Genomic DNA, 22464 nt, shown 5'->3' with positions numbered 1-22464 from the left:
CAGCTCATAACAGAGGAGTCTGCAGGCAGCTCCCACTTGGTACCAGCGATTACACCACCTGCATGTCCTTGTCTTTATCAAGAAACAGAGCAAGAAGTCCTTCCATGAACATCTCTCCTGACTGACAGTAGAAATGATGCACAGAGTTGTTTTCTTGTAAGAAAATTCTATAATAGCTTGGATGATCAAAATGAGGCAACCTTTTCTACAGGCAGGGTCTGAACGGTGTGCTGCACAAGGACTGAAGGCTCATTTGATGCTGCACAACTGTTCCCAGCTTCTAAAGGGACATAAGATTATATATACTATTCTCTTTATAGTGTCAAATCCAATAAAAAGCATTTAAAATGATACTGCACAGAGCCTGAATACCTTTCTTATTGAGATCATAGTGGACCAGCACCCCTTGGTGCAAAATGCAAACTATATAGATTGTCTTCTAGGAGGTCACTTCTGAAATCCCCATGAAGTAAAAACAGGGCCCCAGAAAAACTGAAACAAAGAACAAGTCCCAGATATCTGTTATCTGGCACCATACAGCCTGATCAGTCCTCATTCATTTTCAACAAAGACATTAGTATTTAGGGTGAAGCACCATCTTCTCTCAGCTTCCTCTCCCCTTTTCTTGGCCCCATAACACTTTCAAGCAAACAAAAACTTCAGCGTTGAATAAAACGTCGGAGAGGAGTATGCATTCCTACTACTTCTAAAGTACCTATACCCTTCTAAGAGGCCAAAGAATTGTATTTTTAAGCTTGGCTTCAGACATAAGGAAGTATATAATTTAATGCAGCAGAAAGTCAGCTCATGCTAAGCCTCAAAAATGGGACACAGGTACAAAAGCAGAATCAGCACTCAAGCAGTACAAGAGACTTTTTAACAAATCAGTTGGAAGCCAAGCGCATTCAAAGCTCCTCATAGACAAACCTACCTTTTTTAATGAAATGCTAATGGATTTGTGAAATAGGATCGAAAGTGCACTGATATACCGGACTACATTGCCCACAGCAATGTACTCAAATCATCAACATTACCCCAGAGTGGCTCATGCTATCACAGACCCAACAAACATACAATCATGAACTTCATATACATTTAAAGAAACAAACAAGTCCAGTTAAAAAAACATTTTTTTTCCTTTCAAAAAATGCGGTGCTCAAGTTATAGAAGTAAAAATGAAACAGAGCTTGCCAGACCAAGCAGGTACTTTGCTAAAGTAAATGGTTTTCTAAGGAAACTGAGTGTAAGAGGTTGAATTTATGTTACAGAAAACTTGCAGAGTGACTCCATACTATATCAGCTGAGACAAAGCTGGTAATTTCACAAAAATGACACACAATTCACAGAAAAGGAGACAGGTCACAGGCCATGCTGATCAAAGTAAAGGTAGACTAGATAAAAATAAGATTTAACACTTACAGGGATTGCAGCAATAGGAACGTGTAAAAATGTCCAAGTGTGCAAACAACAGGGTTTTTTTGCTCTAACTTCCAAGTCATTTGTTGGAAGCAACCAAAAGAGCAAAAACTCTAGCAACCTAGACTAATCCTTTGTAGGAGGAACGTGCCACCAATGCTGCAGCCCTAAGAGCAGCAAAGGCTGTCCTCCACTAATACCCAAGAAAATATTTGTAGCAGACAGGGGTACCATCCCTGTACAAGCCTAAACTGGATGCCCAAAGAGCATTATCATTCCATTTAGAAAAAGCCAACAAAACCAAAATCAGAACTACAATACTAACAATGCTCAGAGGAATGGTGACTCTTAAAGTAGACCAAAGGAAGCGGGCTTTCTAGCATAAGAAAAGAGGAATGAGAATATACTGGGGGTGGAGAAGAGGGGAGAAGAGCATGGGAAATGCATCTGCCTTCTCAGGACGGAAGAACCTAGTCCATCTCTGCTCAGCTAATGCTTATTCAAACCAGTGTGGGAGGAGACAACTCTCTGAAGAGATGACGGCAGGCATGCTGTGCTGTCAAACATTCCAGCCCAAATGTGTGTGGAAGGTATCAGGGAAGTGGTACAGCTTACACTCTCAAATGATACCTAAAAGAACAGGCCTCCTTTGTTGTTCCCCATCAGGTTTTAAAATCAGTATGGCAAGGCTGAAGGCAGAAATAGTACACCCATACTACAAACAGTCCTTAATTCCAAGTTCCAAAGAAATCTTAGAGCAAGTTTGGGCATGAAGTATGAGAAGTCTCCTTGGTTCTTTACCCGTTCTTTCCCAAGCAAGGAAGATTACAACAAAAGCAATCTCAAAAGGTCCAGACTGCGACTGATATCTATGTCTTGCTCTCTTCTATAGCTCTCCCAGAAGCAGTCTTACACAACAGTACATCAAGTCCTTCATCCCAGTACTAACATAGCTAAAACAGCCAGACACCTTCGAACTGCATGAAATCAGATTTTCAAGCTCACTTAAAACATCTTTTTATTCTTGTAACCACATTCTTGGGTCTGTCTTATGCTGAGAAATAGGAATACATCACCATAAGACAATGGTATCAGCAGCATCCCTCCAGCATTCTAAAGGAAGTCTCAATGGTATCTATGTAACTCTGCATACCAAGATAAGTACTACAATAGAAAACTAATTTTCACCTCCTTAGTTTCCAGAAGCCAGACAGATACTCACTATGTCCATTCATTGTGCTGCTATGCTCAGGACATCAGAAAGTAAAGCTGAGAAAGATAACACTGGAGAATCTTCACAGTTTAAATACTACAAGGTTTCTCTACTAGCAGTTTCTTGAAGACTGAAGATAACAAACTATGCTGTAATTAAAGAGCAGTAAAAGTACAAGCAAGCCAGCAGTGTAAAACAGTTAAACAAAAGACCACCTTTCCTTGGGAAGAGGCAGGGAATTGCTCACACATGGCTCCTCCATTTTCAGTGTACTTTTCAATAAAGTCATGAATGGCCAGAGACCCTTGAAATAGCCAGTTCCTGCAGTCTCACTGGAAACAAGCCAGAAATAACAAAATATTCTCAAGAAGGAAAAGTCTTGGAGTATATCCACACACCTCAACTAGCTCTGAATTAATTTCTCAAGTACCCCAAGGAGTGCTGTTGTGACAGCAGAACAGAGTGGACTACAAGTCCTATTTAAGTAGGCCAGTAAGTATTTGGGTCAGTTTTGTCATCCACAGGATACCAATCTGCTATAACTAGGCTACCAGCATAATTCGTTATATGGTAAAGTAATACCATACATACTGATGTATTAACTAAAGCATGTTCATATTCTGATTTGATACTTCTAGGTAACGGTCTTATAAGGAATTCAACAGCACTGCATTTCACAGAATCACAGAAGGTAGGGGTTGGAAGGCACCTCTGGAGATCACCTCATCCAACCCCCCTGCTGGAGCAGTTTCAAGCAGAGCAGGGGGCACAACAACTGCGTCCACATGGGGACTTTGAATGTCTCCAGGGAAGGGACCCCACAGCCTCTCTGGGCAGCCTGTGCCCCTGCTCTGGCACCCGCACAGGAAAGGAGTTTTTCCTCATGTTTATCTGGAACTTCCTGTGTTCCAACTTGTGCCCATCCCGCCTTGGCCTGTCATTGGGCGCTATTGAAAAGAATCTAGTCCCGTCATCCTGACACCCTCCCTTTAGATATTTATAAGTATTTATGAAATCCCCTCTCAGTCTTCTCTTCTCCATGCTAAACAACCCCAAGTCTTTCAGCCTTTCTTCACAAGGGAGATGCTCCAGGCCCCTGATCATCTTGGCAGCTCTCTGCTGGACTTGCTCAAGCGGCTCCCTGTCCTTGAACTGGGGGGCCCACAACTGGACGCAGCACTCCAGATGTGGTCTCACTAGGGCAGACTAGAGGGGGAGGATAACCTCTCGACCTGCAGGTCACACTCCTTTTTATTTAGACAAAAATATAAGAGGCCAACATTCTTCGTACCATAGGAAGTCCTGATGGTTTTGCAGAGAGCAGAAATTAGGTGGGTTTGGATACTCAGAACCTCTATTCTGCATTTTTTCCTAGCTCAAATGCTGCTTCCCAATGCAATAACCATACCCAACCCAGCTAACAGAGTCGTTTACCTCTGACTAGCTGAACAGCTCTGTACAAGTAATTTTATTTTTCTTTCTGCCTCATAATCCTCAACTGTAAGTTCATGGTAATGCTTCTCCCATTCTTCATGAAGTACTTACATGAGGAATATTACACAGTAATAACACTTAACTTCTGACTAGGTAATCAGAGAGGTAATCATTATTACTTTTCCTAATAAATGTCAGAGTGTTCACCTTTGCCTGATTTCAGAAATATAAATTTGTATTTATACTCCTCGTTCTAGCTAGAATTGTTTTGATGTTTCTAAAATATGAACAGTTGTCTCACACTATAAATTAAAATTCCAACATTTGGCCTCAAAAGGAAACTGATGTTTTGTCAATATTTATAGACTGCGAAGACCAGTGTCCTATCAGAATACCAGATGTTGATAATAAACAGAAACATCAAGTGAGGTCACAAATCAAAAATATACACCAAATACATTCTGTCTCTGCAAGATAATTATCACCACGCACAAATACAGCTACAAGATTTAAGAACAGTCACAAAAACAGTGTTTCGGTTTTAAGTTTTCCTGACACTGCATAATATTCCTTTCTGGAAAGTTCATGAAACTTATTACTTCCACAGACCACAGAGAAGAATTTAACTGCATCTAGGAAAATGTAATTATCAGGGCAGCAATACAGAAACACATCTTATTTCAGTCTATTAGTTCTGACATTGGAAAGCCGATTCAGATTTTCAGCAGTGGCTCATATCCCTTTTCAGAAGCAGCAGCTTTTCATCTTGTTTAATAGGAAAGACAGTCACTCGTGGAAGCCAGCCTGACAAATTGAAACACTTGATTCTAGTTGTTTGGTCTAAATGTCCAATATAAAATAATAAGAATAGATAAGTTTTTCAATGTACATCTGGTTCAAACTCAGGCACTCTTTTTGTAAGCAAACTGTCCTGAAACCCATCTCGTTATCTTTTTAAGGGATCTCTCCAAAGTAAAAAAAGAAAAACTTGTGAAACTCTGCAGTTAAATACAAACTCACCTGAAATGGAAATGGAATAGGTTTTACTAACCCTCTGGCAGTGAGCATGCTGTCCGCACAAACACCTCAATCTCTTAAGTACCTTCCTGTTGTTATTACTCCACATTACATATTTATTAATTGGACAAAGCACCCAGCTACATCTTCTTTTCTTTTAATAAAATGAAAGGACTGAAGGACAAATTTCACATTGCCTAAACACAACTCTGCAGTTTGAGAGCTGGACGTGTATGCATGCGATCAGGAGACCTAAAAGCGGCTGTTATGCTTATCAGAAGCATCTCCTAGAACAATGCTAAGTTTCAGAACCTTGTACAAGTGAATGCTATAGTAAACCTACAGTAATCCTGTTTTGTTTCCTGAATACAAAGTTAGCTAAGCACCTGTGTTCATGCTTTATATTTCCATCAAGCCTGAGTATGCTGTGCAACATAGCCTTCTACTGCACAAAATTTCCTTTTTGAGCAGGCTGAAGAGACCTAACAACTGGCAAGTTTTTTCAGACTGCAGTATGACAAGAAATACACTTTTTGGCATAAAGCCAAGTTTAATAACTTCAAAAACGAGAGTCAAGGTTTTATCATCACCTGAATCAATTAAGAACTTTGAAGTAAAAACTTCCAGCCCCATATTTGTAAGAAACTGAACAACAGCTTGAAGCAAAGCAGACACTACTTTTAACAACCCCGGTTCAGTAAACCACTTGAGTATTGATATATTCTGTCTCACTTCAATTAAGCAATGTTTTGGTTCTCTCCTAACTTTAAGTCCATGTCATTGCAAAGTTAGTATTTAAACAACGTTAACGTTTAATAAAAAGTGTTTACTTAGAAAACAGTTTTCCTGTACTGCAAAGGCACTGGCAAAGTAATAATCATTTTCACACTTCCATTGGCATGGCTTGGAAGCAAGTTTGTCTTGTTAATAATTTAAACACAGCCCAGAAACAGTTTTTAGTTAAAACTTTTCAAATGCCCTCCGTTCTTCAAATATTTTGGATTACACAATAAATGCACATCAAGATTTTGCTTTCATTCAGATAGAAAATTACTTTAAAGGGTAAATACTTTAGCATTAGAGTCTAAACTTGCAGTTCTTAAATTCCAGCTCAGTAGACTTTTTTCTTTGCATGCAGATGAACTTTAGCTACCAGAAAATATCTGAATAAATATTTGACAGCCTGAACTACTCACAGAATACCAGTACTTCCCCCAGAGACCTAAAGCAAAATGTCTGGGAAGCCAGGGGTTACATTTCCTGGGGTTTTAAGCAAGAGCTTTAAAATCAATGTCACTTTAATTAAGCCTGAGTAAACTACATGACAGTAGTTTTGCAGCTGCTGTGCCACAAAACTGAAACTTTGTTTCCACATTAAACTAAAACCACACTCAAACTAGTATCTCCCAAACAAACAGTGCTTACAATGTCTTAAGCCTACTAACAATTATCAGCAACAAAACCAGATAGTGTCACTACCACATTCTTTATTGGTCTCACTGGATCCCTTACAGGCATTTTTAATCCCTTCAGTTTCTCACAATTGACTAAATTTTCAATTTCAGCATAAGAAACCGCATTCCATATTACAGCATCAGAACACACTGAGAAGTTGAGCACTTTTGAGGGAAATGCACTCTCATAATTTAATTCAAGGTGTGTAGAGGCATTATTTTGAAACAGTATAGCACCAAGGAGAATTAAATTGAAGACAGTCCATTATGAGTTTTTTCCACAATTCCCTTCTGATTGTTTAAAAGACCCTGGAATCCTCCTGGGTGTACATCAGAGGAGGGAGTGCCAGCACTATACCCCAAACCGCATTTGCAACAGCTTTCCGGAGAGCTGATCATCTGCCTTCCCTCCAGTGTACCACGCTGCTAAAAAGCATAGTCTTTTCATATCAGTAAGTTTAAATAATTGGGGAAACTGTTCATAAGTGCTGTGAAACTTTGTTTCAATGTTGAATTTCAATTTGATTTCACCTAGCTAGAAGTTAAATCCAGAACTAGTTTGCAGCACACTAGTGACTCTTGGGGAAAAGAGCCACCAAACCCAAGCATAGCTACAGAGTGAAGCCTGCTTACCAACTCTGGTACAGCTCTAACTGGAACATACACACAAGGTAGTTCACACAAAGAAGCAGTTTAGTTATTAATAACTGCAGACCACATGATTCATAACAAGCTTTCTGACATGACTGCCCACATGGTAGCGGTAGGGTTAATAAAATTTGGGCCACAGCCTCTCAGCTACATTTACCAGCTGCCACAAAGCACAGTTACAAGTTGGTGATGTGTGGCTCTGAACTCGCTCCGTGCATGACACAAACACCTATTAGACAAAGCATACCATAGCTTGGCACCAGTTAAGAAGAATAAAGCATATTATTTAATAGTTAATCATTAGCTAAATAAGCTTAAATTAGCTTATAAATTAGCTAAGTAGTTAATGATTAGTTAACAATTAATAATAGACATGTTTCTAACCCAACATATAATCTATACCACTTAAACATTAAAATTACAGCATATTTTAATATTAGAATATTAATTCCACTTTACTTTCCTCGACCCTCTATGTGGCCACCCCTGGTGTCTGAACCAAATATCTTCATAACCACAGCACAGACCTCTAATGTATCTTTAAAAAGAGTAGCTGCAAGAGCAACTGGCAGAATAACACTATTTGCAAGACAACAGCTGAACAGCCATTACAAGAATGCCTACAGAGAGGGAAAATGCAGCCCACAGGTTAGTGCACACAATACAGGCAGCAGCATGAAACACCGAGATAGGCAACAGAGACACCAGTATAAACCACACCTTATCCCCTTAGTCACATAAAACATCCATTTCCAATCCTAGCCGAGTAGAGCTTCATGGCTTTAGCAGCAGGTATTGTAAGCTGCAGTAGTATTATCAGTGCCCCAGCCTCTTTCCCTACCTGCGGCATGTCAGGCAGAGCAGGCACAGCAGCAGCTAAAGGAACGCAACACTTCCCCCTCCACCTGTGCTCCAGAAATCCATTATAAAAATATTTCTTTGGCAGTGAGATACTGCCCTACAAAGTTCATTTCACAACCCTGAAATACTTATGGATGTTTCTTTAGCATTGTTGGTCTAAAATTTACCCAACGTGCTTTCATCAACTTCAAAAAGCAGCTATTGGTATCTTGCAAGAAACAAAAAGTGATTTTCTTTTTCTCCCTATTAGAATCCAATTTTCCTGAAAAAGGAAAAAAAAAAAAGACAGAGTCAGACCAGCAACTCTCAGTTCTCTCAAGATTGCAAGGGAACAAGCAGGTTAATACTGCAAATTTCTAAAAGTTACAAGAAACCTACTGAAGTTGAAGCTCGGTTACATGACACTAATGTCAAAATCAGTAAAATGTAAAAATATTTGCTAATATAAGCCAATAAAAAGAGTTTTACCTCTGTGCTAAACATTTTGTCATCTAGCTACAACAGAATGTTTTAAACACTGGGGAAAACCCTTACAAAAACCTGTACCCTATCCTAAATACCGGTTCTCTACTTCTGTCATTCTCCTTTCTGCTCTCATTTCACATCCCTTGCCCTGCTCAGCACCGCAGAGACTGAAAAGAAGCACTACTTAGGGTAGCTCTTCTATTCCCCACACAGTCAGCTGAGTTACAGAGTAAAGAAAATGCGTGCAATATTCTTAGATGATACGTAATAAATTTTGAGTGATATACTGTAAGGCTTCAATACTTAAGCCTTATATGCTTCCCCCTCCAAAAAAAAGGCTTAAAGAACTCAAACAAGATAGATCAACAAGCCCTGATCTGTTGCCCTCTCTGCTGGGAAGGGACACAAGGAACAATTCTGAGACATCAGGAAATAACTGATGCCTTACCTTATCACTTCAGCAAACAGACAAGGAAAGTGGAGAGTCAGAAGAACAGGTAGCTTAAATACTTGAAACTGCAAGTGACCACATAGCTCCCAGCTTATTCCAGCACCTCCTCAAAGGTATGGTTTCAAATGACCATGCTAGGTGCCAGTTCAAACACACTACATCTGATCAGTATAATTAATGACGATCTTCATATAAAATTAAGCTTTAGGGAAGTTGGCTTTAACTGCTCCTACAGAACTGGTAAATTGTAGCGCTCGCCACAGACAAATTGTTAACTGAAGCCAGGGAGCTGCCTCAGTTTCACCACAGAGCAGGCATGAAGTAAGCCTTACGTCACTAAAACAACTCAGCTAAGATGCGGACAAAAAGCTTCCACGCAAAAAAAACCCTCGCTGCAAGCTCGTTTTGTTGCTGGGGCTAAGAAACGCATGGGCAAGTCAGAGATAAAAACAACAACGAAGAGGAGGCTCCTCGTTTCCCAGGCGGTACCGTCAGGCCTCCACACGGCGTTTAAGCCTTCCCTCCCTTTCGGGGAGGTCAAGAGCCGGCACCCACCGCCCTCCCGAGGCTGCGGGCAGGTGCGGGGCCGGGGGAGGAGGGGCGGCTGCCGCCCGGCCCCGCTGAGCCCGGGGCGAAGGAAGAAAGCCCCAGGCGACCTGTAGCGCCCCGGGTCGCTTGAGGACACGCGGGTAAATACGTTTAACCGTTAAAAAAAAACTAAAAAAATAATTAAAAAGCGGTTACGCAAATCAGAAAACGGTTTTCTTCCGAGCCCCGCCCGCAGGGGAGCGGGGCGGCCGCCAGGCCCCCGGGGCAGGCTCGGACTCGCCCGGCTGCCGGCGCCGCGGGGAGGCGGGCAGGTGAGCGGCCCCGCCGAGGTGAGGGCCGGCCGCCGCGCAGGCTCACCGGGCCGCCGGGCGGGCGCCCTTTCGGGCCGGCAGCCTCCTCCCCTCCCGCAGGTGGAGGGGAGCACCCCGTTCCCCTCAGGGAGGCAAGAAAACCGGGGGGAGACGGGAAGAACGACACCGGCGGCGAGGGAAAGCCCCGCTCCGTTGTAACCCCCCCCCCCACTTCCGCCCTTCCCGCCCGCGCCAGCGGAGCACCTGTCAGCGGCCGCCCCTCGCTTACCTGGCCGTGCCGCCTCCCCTCTCTCTCACAGGGCCCGGAGCCGGTGTGACCGGTCCGCCACCACCACCGGCGTGACAGATAAATAGAGAGAGAGAGACTGACTGACTGACCGACCGACAGACCGCCCGCGCGCTCCGCGAGGCAGCCGGTAGGGCAGCGCGAGGCACCGGCTCTAACCGGCACTTCTGGGATCCGGCCCCACCTCCCGCCCCGCCCCGCCCCGCTTGTCACGTTACCAGTCGCAGCCGGCCAATGGGGACGCGACGGGCGGAAGCGGTGACAGGGGGCGGGGCGGGAGGCGGGTGGGGGGCTGAGGCGGACAAAAGCGCCGCGCGCCGCGCCCCGGCCACCCCGTCGCCCTCCCAACCCCTTCGTCCTCTCAGTGCTCACCTGCCGGGGCACCGGCGCCCCTCAGGGACGGTGTTTGAGCAAATGGGGCCCCCTGAAGGCGGGAGGGAGAAGAAGTGGGAGAGCAACCCCCGGCGGCGAATGAAAACCCAAAATGAGAGGCGGCGAGGCTCGCAAAAGGGGCGATTTTAACCTGAGGGAGGGCGCGCGGTTCTCCGGGCACCGGAGGCCGCCTGCGGCTCTTCAGTGCCGGTAACAACATAAAGTTCACAAATACACACAATGTTCTTAAAAAAATTAAATCAATCATAGATTTATCTGACTTCCCTACTTCCTCTTTCTCTAGCGGACAGTGCTCCAGATGTCCGAAGGGCTGATTCTGCTCGGTAAACGCACGGAAGCCTGAAGGAAAATTTTGATTCTTACCTAGATTTCTGCAAATAAGTGGGACAAATGGGCTGTGCCTGCCTCCTCGCAGTCATAAAAACAGCTCGGTCTACTAAAATAATTTTCCTGCCATGTTTTCGTTCTTAGCAACTCCATTGCAAGGACCTATGCAAAATCCCATTTGCAATGTTATTATACTCCTTACAGTTGCTCTGCTGTAATAATGGTTATTGTTTGTCCAGTCATCGGTCTCGTGGAAAAATGGCCTATTAACAAAACGTTGCTTTTCCTCCATAAACCACCAAAATTCTTTTCTTCACAGCTGTGCAAAATCCCCCTTCATTTAAACAGCACAGACACTAAATTTTGCAAAAATACTAATTTGCAAATTGTATTCAGTATGCATTTAGCTATTGTTAGTTTCAACTTAAAAGAGGCATTAAAATATAACATACTTCGTGCGCTTGTTTTGAAACATGAGCAGCTGAGCCAGAAGTGAAACTAATTACAATGAAGAGCGAAGCTCGCTTTTTAATCCAAATGCATACAGATAATAATGCAAACATGTATGGTGTAAAAAAAATGCATGTTATTTTCACTAGTTTGCCATCATCTCGGTAGCAGAGAATGTATTTGTGTTTTAGGTCGATAGTTTCCACTTAGGGTGATGTACTTTGACAGCGATCTAACCTCAGAGAGGCCACTGTTGCCATCACAAAGATGACAGCAGCGTGGCGTTGTTGGCAGTTACTGCTCCAAGAGGGACTGGAAGGTTTGGTAACCAGCAGACAGCAGGCCAGCAGCCTTCCCGGGAGACCAATTCCCTTTTGCCTCCTGACCTGCCACCTCCTCCGCTGTCTGTATCTCGATTTCCATCATCAAGACAAATGTTCTGCTCTATTAGGGTTTCCCTGAGGAATGATTTCATCTGTTTCATCCATTTTACCTTAGTGCAACTGTTTCGCCTTTCTGAGAGCAAAATAAATAAAAAGTGCATCTTATTCTATAACCTTTTTTCCTACTCACCCAAAGATGAAAAGTCTGTCTCCAGGAGCTGCCGCATTTTCTTTCTGTCAGCAATGGGCTAGGAAGGCAAATTAATGTTTAATTAGATTATAAACCCAAGAACTATTTGTGCTAAATTGTAAACCCAAGAAGTATATGTGCTAAAAATAAAAGCATTGAATTAAGTCGGAACACTGAATTTAGCAGTCATAAGGTTCCTAACCGCCTGAGCAGAAGATTGCAGCCCGACTTTCTAGGTTTGGTTCTTGTCTACTCCGCTACTGCGTAGCTCCTGGGGAAACACAAGGGGAGTGCTCAACTCATCAATCACACCCCACAAATCTCCAAGTGATGATATCTGAGCAAAGGGAATATATTGCTAACCGCCTACTCAAAAACAATGCCGGTTTAGCTGTGCGGCTCCCCAACGTATACCCAGTGGATCAAGTTCATCTTTGGGGTTATCTTAGTGCAATTATTTTAGGATGAAATCCTTCCAGTCTTTTTCAAGCTACTTTATCTGGAGAATGTTCTTCAAGCTCTAACACCCTTTCTAATTGTTTGTCACAGCCATTTATGAGATACTGAAAAACAACAGCTTGACAATCCAGGGGAAGCTGGGTTTCATTTCACACATCATGCCATCCCCTGATCTTTTTTAACTTGATATTTAGGTGTTACAAAACCAGCTTTGAATCTCAAAAGAAGTAACAGTCTCCAATGTTATGCTCAGTGTGACTAACGGGTGTCCTGAGCATCTACTTCAACCCCTTCACTTGTACAGTTTTGGGAAACCTCATATAGTTCAGAAAGGGAGAGCTTTACAGCACAGTCCTGCATATTTAAGAGGGTAATGTTCATAGTCGAAATTTCACTTTAAAATACTGAACGTTCTTTTTGATATCAGAGAGATGATATTATACCCGTCTTTTAACCCTCCTGCTGGAGGGTTGGAGTCACAGGAGCAACAGCATCTTGCCTGGCAATCGCTTTGGCAGCAGCTCTCTGAAGCTGAGCCAGCCCTTGGAATAAAGCACCCCGCGACGACTTGCCTTGTGATCACCAAGTGCATTTCTGTCCGTCTGTTTCTCCAGATCTCATCTTTGGATAGGAAAGGCTACAGCTCCATAGTTAGCTGAAGCATGAACCAGCAGATCATAACCCTTTAACAGCTAACGTGCCATGCTACCATTTATTCTCCTAAAGAGAATAAAAAACCATGTAAGCTTCATAGTTCTCCGTATAATTAAATTCCAGTCCCTGGCACATCCTGATTATTATCATGCTAGCTCTTTCTGGTGTTTGCTAAAGCTTCTTTGTCTCCTTTTGAGAATGTATAAATCACATGTTACGTACGCTCCAGATCATTGATTTCCTGGTGCAATAATGGGGCTCGCAGTTAACAAAAAAGGCTCTGGCTGCGGGGTGGGCATTTTAGAACAATACTTCCCTCTGCTGGATCTGTGGGCAGTCACAGCTCTGCCTGCGCTGGAGGGACCTGCCCAAATCCTCTGCCCCCACCTCAGGCAAGACCCCTGCTCCTTCCAGACGGCTTCGGACAGTAAGAAACTGGCAAAGGTCTTCTTAATTAATCAAATCAATATGATAACTGTAAAAGTCTAATCCCCAGCATCAACTGGACAGGAATATAAATTCCGTTTCTGCTTACGACAGGAGTATCTCAAAGCTGTAGATACTGCTAAAATTTGGAGTCTTAGGGCCTGCCTTTTCATATTTGCCCCAAAACCCTGACACATTAGCTCTTGGGCTGCACTGCAGTACTTCAGAGTAGGAGGCGGTTTGATGTACTTCAGTAAAAAAGCACTGCGCTCAGTGGGTGTCCCAAGAATGTACATACATAGGCCATACATAGAACTATACACACGCCATCCTGCAGAACACAGGACATTTGAGAAGACAGCGTGTTCTTGTTCTCCCTCTCCTCCATGCTGCTACCTATTTTCTGTGTCTACTTGTGAGGAAGTGAGTGCAGACAAGGTGGTGGTGGCATGTTAACATTAATTTTTTTGGCCTATTACAGTGCAGGCAGCCTAAAATGCCCAGAACTGTACAGTATATAGGGTTGCTAGCATGAACCTCACTTTGCAGACAATGGATATATAGAGAGAGATCTGTTCCCTGCAAAGACCTTCTCTACGCAGACTGTGCGTTTAATTGATAACTCTTAAGTGTCAACTGGAACCTCACGCCACATAAAATTGAGTCAATATTTAAAAACACCTTTTACTCAGACCAACAGGCATTTCTTTGTAGAGCGTGTCTATAGGGCACCACAGAAAAAAGATTAAGTTTTTAAGAGAGACAAACATCAGCCGTACTTTTTGTTACTCTGATAGAATCCAAGAACAGCGCTACCGTGAATTTTAATTGAGTGCTAACTTCCTACCTGGCCACCTGTTCCAAACTGCTAGCAATAACCTGAGTAAGACATTTTACAGGGGGTTTTGATGGAAACTACCATATTCAGGTACAGCTGTCTCGTGTTCAAGTCATATAGTTGTTGGAATACTGTCCACAACAGAGGAAGGGGAGCGTTAAAAAGAAGGGGAGAGAGATCTGCAGAGATAAATCACAGAATCACAGAAGGTTGGAAGGCACCTCTGGAGCTCACCCCGTCCCACCCCCTGCTGGAGCAGGCACACCCAGAGCAGGGGGCACAGGACCGCGTCCAGGCGGGGTGTGAATGTCTCCAGGGAAGGGACCCCACAGCCTCTCTGGGCAGCCTGTGCCCCTGCTCTGGCACCCGCACAGGGAAGGGGTTTGTCCTCATGTTTATCTGGAACTTCCCGTGTTCCAACTTGTGTCCATCCCGCCTTGGCCTGTCGTTGGGCACCACTGAAAAGAGCCTAGTCCCATCGTCCTGACACCCTCCCTTTAGATATTTATAAGTATTTATGAAATCCCCTCTCAGTCTTCTCTTCTCCATGCTAAACAACCCCAAGTCTTTCAGCCTTTCTTCACAAGGGAGATGCTCCAGGCCCCTGATCATCTTGGTAGCTCTCCGCTGGACTTGCTTGAGTAGTTCCCTGTCCTTCTTGAACTGGGGGTCCCAAAACTGGACGCAGCACTCCAGATATGGCCTCACTAGGGCAATGATGTAAATGAGTAAGACTGTGCTTAATTCTTGTTCTCCACAAGGACAGGAACCGGTCCCAGTGCAGCACTACATGTGTTCCTAACTCACTTGTACAAACATGACTGAAAAACATAATGAAGCATTTTGCGAAACAAAGGTTCCGTTTACATGCTCTGCTGAATGAAGGCTTTTGGTGGACTTCAAAACACAGGAAGATAACGATTAAGCTAAAGATGGGGGAACAGGATAGAAAATACAGATGTAATCCTAAAACAATATTCCCAGACAGAGAAATTTACTTTGAAAAGGGAGACAGAGACAAGTTTTTCCACCAAAAACTGTCAAAAGGTTAGATCAAAGTGGTACTCAGTGTTAAAAGTTAGAAGAGGTGACAGTGCTGAACAGCTATACGGAGGTTAACTGGAGTAAACCTTCATCAGAAGACAGGAAACAGGTGGTTATACAGTAGGTGGTTCCTGATTTGTGTTCAGAACAAAGCCTGCGCTAAGCACACTGAAGATCTCGTTAGAAAAGATCATACAAGAAATATTTCTCATGAAAAAAAAATGCTCTCAGAGAGTTTGGAGAGGAAATAAAAGCCTTGAATGAAGAAGAAACCAGAATGTCAGGATCAAGGAGACAGCCTGAGTAACAGCAATAGGGAAAGGAAATAGAATAACATACAGCTTAAAGTGGCATAAGCAATGCTTTTCTAAGCAGGATGTTTTCCAGTCATTGCTGGGTTTTTAAATGCTGAAGAATAAGGATTACTCTCTGCTTCTTCTAGATGGTGTTGCATACTTGCCCCCTGGTGATACTTGCATCTTAGTCTTATGGACGAACTGTGAAGCCTTTGTCTGAGACTTTCCAAGAAAACTTCTAAGGTGGGCTCCAAGTAGGCAGAGCAACTAAAGATGGGTATTTGTCTCTAAGACCTTTTGTCACAAACCAAATGTTTGTTGGCTCCAGTAGTCCTACAGGCATTAATAGCTCACACGTGGCACTTAATACTGCATTAATGATAATTGATGTGTGGCTGCTGGAATGCTGCTAACAAACAAACACATTTAGTGCTTTGGGATTCCAATACCTTTCACTCCTGGTGTTTATAAACTCTTTGACTCCGTTGTACAGTTCTTGTATTGCAACTACAAGTCATAAAAATGCAACTAAGAATCCAGCTCTTGGAACTTTACAATTTTCTGCAGAAAACACAAGAAATATACTTCAATGTATTCTTATGCAGATCCTGACTTCTCACAAGTGCCCTTAGGTCTTCCTTTCACTTACACTATCTTATTTTTCACATTTCACTCACCTTGCACAGAGGTGAAAGAATTTTACACCTAGTAAATATTTCATTAACACCAGCTTGTTTGCTCAGCCCTCTTGCAAAGTCTTGCATTTCTAGTCAATTCAGCACTTGTCTGGAGACAACTTTATGCTTGCTGTGGAGGTTAACACACTAAAAAACAGAAATCCTCCAGTAGGAAACTACTTACTATGTCGTTTTATGTAATCACTGTTGCCTTACTCCTTAGGCCACAGATGTGGAGCCCTGATTTCAACTGAGACAGCCCAAGAGGGTCATCCCCTCCAAATAACTGTCTGTTGCTGATTTGAGTCCCCAGCTGTTTTTTCACCAGAAATTGCTGCTCCCTCAGAACTGCAGTCTGGTTTATGTGCGATGTCGCTCCCCAGTTTGGTGACACCAAAATTAACCTGATCAGTTTAAACACTTTTGGTTACACAGTTTCTTTAGTCTGCATAGTTTTGAAAGACCCAGTTTGGGACCAACCAGCATAAGCTCTTTCCCATTTAACTTGCCCTTACAGTAAAGCGGGATCTGCTCTGCACCTTGCAGACTCAGATCCTCAGGGAAGTTGTTAGATCAGAAGATCAAAGCCAATTTGTCTTTCAGCACACTTTCATTCTGGACCTTTTCTTCTCATTCCTTTCAGTCTCCTTTCCAAATGTGTAGCTTGAGGTTTGCCAGTGCTTTATTTAAAAAATTTATTCCCAGTATCCCTCCAGAAGGTGCAAACATCAGCTCTGTACTACTTGTAGCCCCTGCCAGCAAAAATGTCACAGAATCATTTCCTGGTAGCTTGAGGGATCCATAACAAAACCTGCCACTGCTACATCTCAAGCTGAAATTTGCCTTTTGTTTTCTATAGAGCATGGGAAAAATAAGACAAAAAGGTCTGTTATACCAAAGTATATCTATCCAAATTTAAATACAAAGAGGCCACCTCTGGAATTTGTCAGAAAAGACTTCCATTGTCATATCCATTTTCATTATTAATGGCTTGATTCCACAGGGGAAAAAAAGCACCAGTTTTGTCTACAAACCATCACAACATAAAAATATATAATTTTTAAAAGAAGTCAAAGATACAGAGACATAACTTAAAATCAGCCTTGGCAGTATGAACAATATCCAAAAAAATGAATATTAATTCGTTTATGGATACTGCTAAGGAATGCTAGAGCTATCCACCACCTGCTTCGCTCTGCAGTTGCATTCACATTTCTTAGAGATATACAAAATGTATGAGGTCATTTAAAATTGGAGTGCTCTCAGGCACCTGGTAAGATTAGATCTCTAGGGGCAATAAAGCCCGTATAATCTGAACTCCAGGATCAAACTAATTGGGTATGATACCTTTTTTAAAATAGTGCCAAGCACACACAGTAGCTACTATCTGATAAGCAAATCGTTACAGCGCAGCCTAGCAGGCAAAGAGAAGAAAAAGTAATTATTTTTGAATGAGAATCAAAGTAAATAATAAATGCATACAGCACAGCCTCATATGAGGAGTTCCTTGGCACATATTTGGGTTGTTTAATCATAAAAAAATGCAGTTAGACACGAGTCATACAGCTCACCCTAAATGAACTGAAAAGTCTTATGCGTTTGTTTAATACTGCATACTGTGAGTAATATAGGAAATTCTCACTGAGTATTTCCAGCTTCCTCGTCTGCTCTGAGGTGACGCAGCGTGAGTCACACAGAGTGGGAGCAGTCAGGTAGCCACACCCTCTTCCCCCATCCAGATGCTGGTTGGACTCAGCCTTTAGGAATAAAGTCAGGCCTGCCTGTGAGATATTTGGGCTGTATTTCTTCATCGGTATTATCATATATTGTATTTAAGATGGCACACTAATTTCTCAGAACATCTCTTCAATAAATATTTGCAAATGACAAGATTCATACTATTTTTCTTCAACAGGGCTTACAGCCACAACACGACAGACTGTAAAGTGGCAGCATGGCAATGGGTTGGGGTTTCCCACCTGAGAGACCCCAAATTATCCACGGCTAAGAGGTGTGTGGGTGTCCTGCCCTGGCGTGAGTACAGGTGTGAGTACACTGACCTGCTGCAGACATCAGCGTGTCCTCCTGGGCTTTCTCTTGCAAAGCACGACTGTTAGCACAGCGTAGTTGTGAAGTTCTGAGGAAGAAAAGGAATAGAAAAGTTACTAAGAAGAGCATTTGTGAGGAAAGAAATTCTCTGTCTGCTGTCCAGTTGCTTTTGTGATCAGAAACACAGGCTTTCATCCATTTCTTGTTAGTAAACAAGACTGTGTCAAAGACTTTTATGTCCCACCAGTAATTTAATATTTTCCCCTCTTGACAAAAAAATCCTCAGGGCCCTAAATCCAAATAAAAAGGAAATTGCAACACATACGTGCTTTTTTGAACTGCCGCGTGTAAGGTTTTACTTTTATGACTTGCATAACACCACTTTGGAAAGTACTGGCTATATCCCAAGGGAATGCTGATCTAAATTTTATGTTTTTCATCTCTGCTTTGATTTGACCAAGGTACAGGTTCATTAGAGCCTTATCTACTGCAGCTAGGGTAGAAAACTCCAACAGACCAAACAGAGCTGAAGTCAGCTGATTTTCTGTGGACTGTTAATAGCGGGATTTGTGCATCCAAGTTCTGCCAAGTAATTTTCTCCACTTCAACTGAACTGCCTTTCACTAATCTGTTTTGAAGTGTAGAGATTCCTGACTACCATTGCTACTTTGTAAATAACATGCAGCTGGATTATGTTAAAAGAAATTAGCCTAAAAGTATACTAATTCTTACTTTTAATGAAAAAGAACGTGTTAAGCAGTGAGACCAGCCATGCAAGACTTTCATCAAAAATTCAGGATGCATTACTGTGCACTTACAAAATGAGTGAGATGCTTCTAAACTGAGGTTGGGTGCTTAAAAAAAGCCAGAAAAGTTTAATGCGGGTGCTGGAAAACTTACTAATTTTAAATATGGAAGTAAATATTACTTCTAAGTATGAAAGATAAATCTGGAAGACCTCACCATACCTAAATTTATTACCTTAGCTGAGACCTGGGATTCAGGATGAATCTAATGTTATGGATCATTGAATCATAGAATCATTAAGGTTGGAAAAGACCTCTAGGATCATCAAGTTGAACTGTCAACCCAACACCCCCAGGCCTCCTAAACCATACCCTGAAATGCCACACCTAAACGTTTTTTTAACACCGCCAGGGATGGTGACTCCACCACCTCTCTGGGCAGCCTGTTCCAATGCCTGACCACTCTTGCAGTAAAGACATTGCTCCCAATATCCAATCTAAACCTCCCTTGATGCAGCTTGAGGCCATTTCCTCTCGTCCTATCACTAGTGACTTGGGAGAAGAGACCAACACCCACCTCACTACAACCGCCTTTTAGGTAGTTACAGAGACGGATAAGGTCTCCCCTCAGCCTCCTTTTCTCCAGGCTAAACACCCCCATCTCCCTCAGCCACTCCTCAATTCAAAAGACTTGACTTAATCATTAGGCTTAGATGTTAGCATTCCTGTTTTCCCTGCCATGCCAAAACTTGGAAAATCCTTTTAAGTTAGGAATCTTTGAAACAGAAGTTTTGGCCCTTCACACTGCTGAAAGTGTGGCAAGGCTGAACTGCTCAGTTTCTCTGACACTGCTGAGACAGGCCTCCTTCGAGACCTTCTGACAGGTACAAAGTCAGCCTTTCCTGCTTAAAGCACAAAATGCCATAAAGAAATAAAATTGTCAATTTGTGGGGAGAACTTGTTAAAAATGCTACTGAGAAGAGGTAGCAACTAGAATTTTCATAGTGATCCATCACTACAGCGGACTTCATTGGATAAGTTGGATCTGTTATATGTTTTTCATATTACTTCAGCTGAAATTTAAACCCAAACTGTTGCACCAGACACTATAGAATTGTAACTAAAAGAGCAGACATTATTGCCGTTGCTGTGTTAGTTAAACTGGAGTGAATCCTATTAACTGATGTGCTCACAAGATTCTGTTTTACCAAGAGGAGCCACATAATCAGGTGTCTTGCAAGAGATGAAATGAGGGAGCCGGTTGGGGCAGACGAGACACTAAAACCGCCTTTATTCTTCACTGTCTCAGTTGATCTGGTAAACACTGAGCAGCACTTAATGGGGTAAGGACTCAAACAGCGCTTGTTTCATCAGCTGAGGATGAATCAGCAGTCTCTTAACAACATCCCTTCAGCTATCTGTATCATGGTCCTTGAGTAGTGATGTCGCACAGAAGCCCGGAAAATAGAACATTCATGGATTTCCCCACGACGTCTGCTTTGTATTCTGTGAAAAATATGGGCATCAATGTGACGAACAGAGGCTAAAGTTTTTTGGCTTTTTTTCCTTTTGAACAGCTCTGTGACGTGGCAAGGTTTGGGATCTGCTGCCCTCCGGTGGATGCCTGGAGAGGTCCTCTTTGCCTGCAGGAGCACCGTGTTTGAGGCCACGAGGATTCTCCAAAAGCATGACAGAAAAAAGGAAGAAAGTGTTAAGTTCTTCGTGCATCTTATTTAGGATCAAAAATAATATCTGGGACTTATTTCTTAATTTTGCTGTTTTGTTCTGGTTTTGTCCGAGTATTTCTACATCCAAGTAGAGATGTTCTAGTTCGCTCTACGACACTGGCTCTCTTCAATCAGCTTTCACTCTTTCGTTTTATATGAACATATCTAATCATCACATATATAACACAACACATTCAGTAACGATATTCAAGCAGTAGATGTATCTATCACTTTTGATAATAACTGCATTCTGTGTGCTAATCCATCTCTTTATTATTGATACACTAGACCTCTTTCTAGCACCAACATTTAAAAAAACAATGAAGACTTGCTATAGAAAGTGTTTTCTTATTGTCTTGTACAGTTCTTTTTAAAATATTTACCTGTATTACTGGACATTTTAGAACATGAAATGCATTTGACATGTAACGTCATGCCAGGCCCCTGTAAAAATCAGATTTGTGAGGTTCTTTCAGCTCTACAGTGGTCTGAAATACTGGATGTCGAGATCACTATGTTACTTAGCATACAAAATCAACTGGAGTTATACAATCTCTCTCTCTTAATGCTCTGAACAGTGATGTTGATAGTAAGGTGAACTGTTTTTGTAAGGATTTACAAAAAAGCAGCAAAAATAGATTGCAAAGACACCTCAAATAGATTTTTTTTCCTAACTGAATAATCAAATTTAGTGATGATGAGGTGCTGATTAAAGGGAACTTTTTCATTTTCAAATGGAGACAGTCTCTGTTTGTCCTGGTTGTGAAGAGAACCTTAGAAATGCAAATCCTGTGACTTTGTGGAATATCTTAAGGAATCTGGAAAACCCCATTCTTTTCCTGATAAGGGGTTAACTTAAGTATGAGATGATTGTTAGTGATTTCGACACTTCATTCCTTCCAGAAAGGCAGACCTGAGAAGGTAACTCATTAGGCCAGTTTACACTGAGTGCCATTTTTTACGTTGCTTGGGAGATGCTACATCTATGTGTGCGTGTAGCTCCATATCAAGAAGTATATGAGCACGAAGAGATGAGAAAAAATTCAAAAACTCCACCAGAACTTGAAAAGCAGGAGACATTTCTAAAACGTCCAGCCAAGTTGCTGTGCCTTGCTTGGCAAGCAGACCTCTCACCTAGCGCAGCCTTTCACCCACATTGGCAAGACCTCTGTGCGGTGCCACCTCCGTCACCTGCCTCGGCATGATGGCCAACGCTGGGCTTTGGCGGATCACCTTCCCCTCGGGAGCGAGGCCCGACAGCCCGTGGCAGGGTGCGCTGCCTTCCTGCCGCGTTTTCCAGGCCGTACCCGCCGATGCCATCGCCTCCGTCCCGCTCCTCACTCCCCTGGCGGCTCTGGGGCACCTGCAGGAAACCCGCCATAGACAGCAGGCTCCTACCTGTCCTCCTGCTCCCGATGCGGGGCCGGACTTCATAGAGTCATAGAATGCCCTGAGCTGGAAGGGACCTGCAAGGATCATTGAGTCTCACTCCCACCCCTGCACAGGACAGCCCCAAATTCACACCATGTCTCTGATGGTGTTGTCCAAGTGCTTCCTGAATATCGCCAGGCTGGTGCCGTGATGCCTCCCTGGGGAGCCTGTTCCAGGGCTCCACCGCCCTCTGGGGGAAGAGCCTTTCCCTAATACCCAACCTAACCCTCCCCTGGCATATCTTACTGCCATTCCCTCGGATCCAC

The 22464-nt window shown here is 42.9% G+C and overlaps 1 protein-coding gene across 1 annotated transcript in view; it reads right to left on the bottom strand.

The window, feature by feature from the left end:
• Positions 1-10294, bottom strand: part of LOC142058398 (volume-regulated anion channel subunit LRRC8C) — a 65730-nt gene extending 55436 nt beyond the window's left edge. Inside the window, exon 1 of the mRNA XM_075095519.1 lies at positions 10091-10294. The gene's annotated coding sequence lies outside the window, so the exon portion shown is untranslated. The remainder of the gene's footprint in view (positions 1-10090) is intronic.
• Positions 10295-22464: the final 12170 nt, after the last annotated feature.

This window comes from Phalacrocorax aristotelis, chromosome 6 (genome assembly GCF_949628215.1).
Source record: "Phalacrocorax aristotelis chromosome 6, bGulAri2.1, whole genome shotgun sequence".
NCBI lineage: Eukaryota > Metazoa > Chordata > Aves > Suliformes > Phalacrocoracidae > Phalacrocorax > Phalacrocorax aristotelis.
Note: the sequence above shows the minus strand (reverse complement) of the source record. Positions and strands in the feature narration are given on the sequence as shown.